Raw genomic sequence first — 6,287 nt, 5'->3', positions numbered from 1 at the left:
TACCCTGATAGTAATTCCTCAAGACTCCCAGTTCCCTCTGATGTACTGCTGATTTTTAGGGAGTCGAGAAAAATCCCTTTGGCAGTGCCTAATCCCTTTATGCAAATGTTAACTCTATGAAATTTTATCCTCTCGTTCTTCAGATCATCCTTAAATTATTCATAGCCTGACAAACAATGTGTAAGCAAAAGAATGAGACTTTCTTATAGCTCAACAAGTTGATTTTAAGCCCAAATGTTGTGTCGACTCTGTGGCTTGACTGGCTGAGGATTTACAGGCTAAGTGGGTTCCGTGTACCCGCACAGCCGAACCTCAGACTGTCCCACTAACCTCAGCAGGAACCTCGGTCATGGGCAAACCCAGTTGATGAGGAACTCAATGCTCTGTAACTGGGATTCAAATATAGGGTCTAGCCAATCCATTGATCAGAAGAATCCTACCATAGAAAACAGGAGTCATGGATGTATTTTACCTGCAAGAGACATTAGAAATCAGCTAATGTTACATTTCTCAAATTGGTTGAGGAGGGGGACAATAATCAGAATTACCTAATGCAGTGAGGGAGAGAATGGAGGAGTGCCGAGAGTATACAGTTTGTCAAAGCTCTAAAGAGAATTTGTTTAACTTTTCCTAATTTATAAATCACAGATCCAAACAATGCTTTACAGCCCCGACTACAATTTAAACCATCCAGGGAGCTTTCAAAAATCTTGCCATCCAGGTCATATCACAGGCCAAATTAGAATCTCTGGGCTGGACTGAGGTACCAATACTTCAAAGAATCACCTAGGAAAGCTTGGGAATCCATAGGCAGATACATAGGGTGAAGCTTGCTAACACCGGACCCAGGAGAAGTACCCAGCTCATATGCGAGTAGCCACAAAGAGCCCCTCCCTTCCCTCTAGCCACCTCTCCAGCTAAGAACTACTGTGTCCTCCAGGGAAAGTGTTATCTTTAAACTAACAGTTTTTCTTGAATTGTGGCAAAATACACATATAAAATTTACTATCTTAACCATTTGTAAATGGCCAGTTCAGTCGTGTTAGATATATTTACATCTCTTTGTAACAGATCTCTAGAACTTTTTTATCCTGCAAACCTGGAACTCTACACCCATTGAACACTGACTCCCTATTTCCTCCCCTGTCCATCCCCTGGAAACCCTCTTATTTTCTGTTTCTATGAGTTTGGCTACTTTAGATACCTCACATAAATGGGGTCAGACAGTATGTGTCTTTTTGTGACTGCTTATCTCACTTAGCATAATATCCTTAAGACTCATCCATGTTACGGCATGTGGCAGGATTTCCATTCTTTAACTGAATAATATTCCACTGCATGTGTATACCACATTTTCCTTATCCATTCTCTCTCCATGGGTATTTGGATTACTTTTGCCTCTTGGCTATCATGAGTAAAGCTACAATGAACTTGGATATACAAATATCTCTTTGAGATCCTACTTTGAATCATTTTGGATATATACCCAGTAGGGGGATTACGGGATCATATGGTACTTCTATGTTTAATTTTTGAGGAATCTCCATAGCTATTTTCCATAGTGGATGCACAATTTTTGATTCCCACCAACAGTGCACAAGGGTTCCAAAAAATATGGGATGCTTCATGAATTTGCATATCATTCTTGCACGGGAGCCATGCTAGTCTTCTCTGTATTGTTCCAATTTTAGTATATGTGCTGCTGAAGCAACCACTAAATCGAAAATTTCTGAGGTAATTTTCATGACTTATTAACAAATCCCACGGGAGTGGCAGAGTGTATCCCCCAAATTTATAAAAACTGCATGCTTGCATAATTCGTTTCAATAGGAATCAGATCAATGGTCAAGGAAAAGTTACAAATAGGGAGCCCTCAAAGCATAGTCCCAGACTTGACTATCAACCTCATCTAGGAACTTACTAGAAATGCAGATTCTCAGGCCCCACCCTAGTGGTAATTATGGACTCAAATTCTGGGATGGGATCCAGCAACTTGTGTTTTAAAAACCTTCCAACAGGGGCGCCTGGGTGGCACAGCCCGTTAAGCAGCGGACTCTTGATTTCAGCTCAGGTCAGGACCCCAGGGTCCTGGGCCCCACAGTGGGCTCTGCACTCAACAGGGAGTCTGCTTGAGATTCTCTCTGTCTCTCTCTCCCTCTCCCTCTGCCTTCCCCCACTCACCCTCCCCCGCTCACGCTTGCTAAGGTCCACTCTCTCTAAAATAAATAAGTAAATCTTTTTTAAAAAATAAAGGCTTCTAGCAGCTACTGATACAGTAAAGTTTGAAATGCTCTTTCTGTTGTGATTTTATGGATCTTAAAAAGAATCCTCTAAGCTCTAATACTTTTTCTATTGATGCTGGGAATGTCAATAAATTACTCCTTTTGGATTTTTTGTTTTTGTTTTTGTTGTTTGTTGTTTGGTAAAACAGCCTTACTGAAGCATCAGTGATGTCGGGACTAAAAGCAGGCTTAGGCAATAGGTTAGCTTATAAACTGTAACTATATTAACTTCTTGGTCATGATGTCTTCTGTAAAGTGAGGAGCCTAGGTCAGAGATACCTGCCCTACGTACCACCACCAGTTTTCTAGAGCCCAAGGCTAATTGATCAAGACACTCTATCCCACCGAGTCCACACAGATAGAGTCCTAGAACCCTTCTTCACACAGCCTTACCGAAGAATTAGACCTAGGTCACAAGATGAAACCCATTTGCCACCAGATAATATTTATTGTCCCATCTAGCTATGTCCTCAATGAATATGGACTCCAAACACTATCTGTTCTAGGGCGTTCTCTAGAGCTGTAAATACTCAGTGAGCTTGGTTTCTTCAACAATAAGATACTACTAATGTTATCTACTTCATGGGGTTTTTAGGAAGATTAAATGAAATGTTGTATTTGAACCAGCTAGATCAGTACCAAACACAAAAGTTTTTAGAATATCATTAAACCTTACTTCCTGCATTCTTTACATTTTTTTCTGACCCCTCACCTTACCCTTGGCCGGCAACTCCAGCTGATCGGGCTCCGGGCTGCTCTGAGAAGCGTGAGTGCTCCTTGTACTGACCTGGCACTAACGAGGATTGACTGATTTCTTACTTTGCTTCTATTACACTGTTTCCCTCATCACTCAGCTTACCAAGCCTGCACAGTGGTTGAACTAGTGACTTTGGGTGAAAAAGGAGCCCTTTTACTTCTTATTTAATCTAATCTCACAAAAGCAAAACCAAAATAATTATCTTATCCACCACAAAACCAAACTCCACATGCATATAACCAACGTTTCCAAGCTGACAAAGTAAGATGTTAATGAGCGGGTTTCCCTCCTGGATTAGATGTGAAAAGTTAAGAATTATTGAGGACCATGCACGCACAAAAGCTGTTAGCCAGTTTGCTGCTCTGATTTATTCCACGCAAGAAGACGTTAAGATATGCATAACTATATTGTTTACAGACATGAGTTACAGATATGAAAACTGAGGTTTAGAAAAGTTAGGAAATGTAACCAACGGGGCTCCAGGGGGGCTCAGCTGGTTAAACAGCTGCTTTTGGCTCAGGTCGCGATCTCTGGGTCCTAGGATCAGCTCTGCATCAGACTTCCTGCCTAGCGGGGAGTCTGCTTCTCTCTCTCTCACTCTGCCCCTCCCCACCACTCTTCTCTCTCTCTCTCTCTCAAATTAAAACAAAAAAAAATCTTAAAAAAAACAAAAAAATAAATGTAAGCAAAGTCATAAGCTTGAAAGAAGGATCAGCTACGTAATTTACCGTAGCTCATGATGCTGAGCGCAGGGACCTCCGCATGGGATCTAGGCTACCGCACAGGTTGTAGGCCCATGAAGCTGGCCTTTGCTATGTCACAGAAGGTTCCAAAACCGATGTCATTTTTCTGCTGCATCAGGTGGGAGAGCCAAGTAACTCAGCAGGAAGTACATCTTAGAACCCTGGCCCCGGAAAGAGGGTTAAGAGCTCCAGGGAATCAGAGTGAGACCCTGAGAGAACAGTCAGCTTCATGGCTTTGATGAGGCTTAGTTCTGATCCCAAGGAGCAGCCCAAGTAGATGAGGCAACACTGGATTTGAGTCCGAAAACCTGGGCTCAGATCCTGCCTTGGAAACATAATTTGCATGAACTCAAGCAAGTCGTTCAGCCCTCCTAAGCGTCTGTGTCCTCCACTGAAGAGGTGAGGGGCCACCACTTTTTCTGAATTCACAGATTGAACCACTACACAGGTTGAAGCACATAACTGCATATAGTTTGCAAATGAGGATACCGTCTGTAGAACCATGAACTGCAGCCTCAACGCGCTACCCCAACTATCTCTTGTACCCAATGATTTAAGTGGATGCCAACAGGTCTCTAGGGCAGGAAGAAAAGCTAAACTATGCTCAGGAATGGGAATCTGACATAGAACAGCAGATGGTTGAACTATAGGGAGGGAGGTCAACTCAAGACTGCAAGGACCAAGTAGGAGAATTCATGGAACACTTGGTAGGTTCTGATTCATCATCTTGGGGGCAAATTGTTCTTAATAGCAACAGTGAATAACTGAGAGATTATATAGCATCTATTTATATTGCAAAAAATGCCTTTCTTTACTTTCTTTTCTTCCTGCCCCTCCCCTCCCATAATTACTCCAAGAATGTCAGTATTGCTTTTTTGGCTTTGGTCCAAAGAATTATGATCATGTTAGGGAAAGAGTATGTACAAGCTGTCCAGTGTGCCAGGACACCCATTTCTCCTTACCTGTTGTTACAGTCACTGGTCTACGGCATGCCTCATGTAGTTCAACAGCGCCTGTCTGCAGCAGTGACTGAGACACGCCCACCAACATTGGTTTGAGAGGAAGGTATACCGTTCCAGGGAGCAAGCCATTCTCTCTTCGTGCTGTCATCTGCCATGGTTACATGAGATAAGTGGTCTTGGGTCCAGTGCCACAGCTCAAGGTCTCAAGGTTTACATCCGTGCATACTCAGGGATATTTTTGTGAGACTCATCCTCAGGACAGATGGACAAGATTGGAAAGGATTCCACCATCAGCCACACAGCATACCTAGTACCAGATACCCACTGAGATGCGGAGGCAGGTGTAACACTACTTTACTCCAAAAAGTCAGTCCCATGTCTTCTTACCATTTCCTAGCAAGGCGAGAGTAAATAAAGATTTGTCCATGAGAATCTGGGGCTCCACCACATTGGGATTGCCACTGTTATTCGCTCTGCCCCTGCACTCAGCTGAAAGCGGTTGAGCTCATCCTTGTCTGTCTCCGTGAGATCAAGGGCAATTCATATGCCTCCCTCCTATGTTCCCAAACACCCCTAGGACTGATGTCCAGCTTCCCATAACTCCCTCTTTGATCCCTAAGATAATAATTACTCTCCTTCTCCCCTTTAATGATTCACCATTTATTCACCATTCATTCAACAGACAATTTATTGAGCAGTTTGTATTAGCCAGGCACTATTCTAGACACTGGGAATTCAAGAGTGAACAGAAAATAATCCCTGCCTTCATAGAGTTTACATTCTAGTCCCAAAGGTCTACGTTATTTCTTGCCCCAATTATTGGTAGTTCAAAGGACACTCACTCTATCTCTCCCAGTGGCCCCAAATGTAACCTCCTAAATAAAACAGTATGACTTGGTGTATTTTCAAGGTCTAAACTGCTTGTGTTATTTATTGTCACCGTGTAAGATTTCAAGAGAAAAGAAGTAGGTTTGACCCATCAGGAACAGAAATCCATATTGGAATTTAAGAGTTAAAGTAGGAAATAATGCTTTCTGCGTGCAATGTGGAGGATGTTTCTTGAAGCAGTCACAAACAAACCTCTGTGGCTGGTAAAAAAGAAAAGAAAAAAAAAAGGCTGCATATAAACCAAAGGGTGACAAAATCCAAGCAGCAAGGCCATAGAACCCTTCTTAGCAGGTGTAATCTATAGGACAAAATTATATGATGGAATCCATTGCTTCATTTTACTTTCCTGCATCCCATGATAATTCCAAGAATCCCAGCATGGCTCTCTAAGATACAAAATCAATGGAGTCTTAGATGAATGGATTCACCCAGCAATCCATTAAGTGTTGATGAAAAGGAAGCAGAGCCTTGGAAGCAGGAACCATGTAGCCCCCACATAGAGAAGCTGCAACAGTGTTACAGTCAAGAGCCCAGAGGTTTCTGAAGCTAAGAGCTCAGAAAAAGAGAAGCAGGGTGATTGGAGGGGCAGCAAGGGAAGTAGTGAGAGTAGAAATTGAAAGCAGATTCCAACTGTGAGTCAAGACCTAGACTGACA

The 6,287-nt window shown here is 42.6% G+C and overlaps 1 non-coding gene across 1 annotated transcript; it reads right to left on the bottom strand.

The window, feature by feature from the left end:
* Window positions 1-1,608: 1,608 nt before the first annotated feature.
* On the bottom strand, window positions 1,609-1,711 carry LOC121101781. The gene has a single exon (XR_005833815.1). It is a non-coding gene; the product is annotated as a U6 spliceosomal RNA (small nuclear RNA).
* Between the last annotated feature and the right edge of the window lie 4,576 nt (window positions 1,712-6,287).

The sequence above is a fragment of the Ursus maritimus genome, unplaced genomic scaffold, assembly GCF_017311325.1.
Source record: "Ursus maritimus isolate PB19 unplaced genomic scaffold, ASM1731132v1 scaffold_9, whole genome shotgun sequence".
NCBI lineage: Eukaryota > Metazoa > Chordata > Mammalia > Carnivora > Ursidae > Ursus > Ursus maritimus.
Note: the sequence above shows the minus strand (reverse complement) of the source record. Positions and strands in the feature narration are given on the sequence as shown.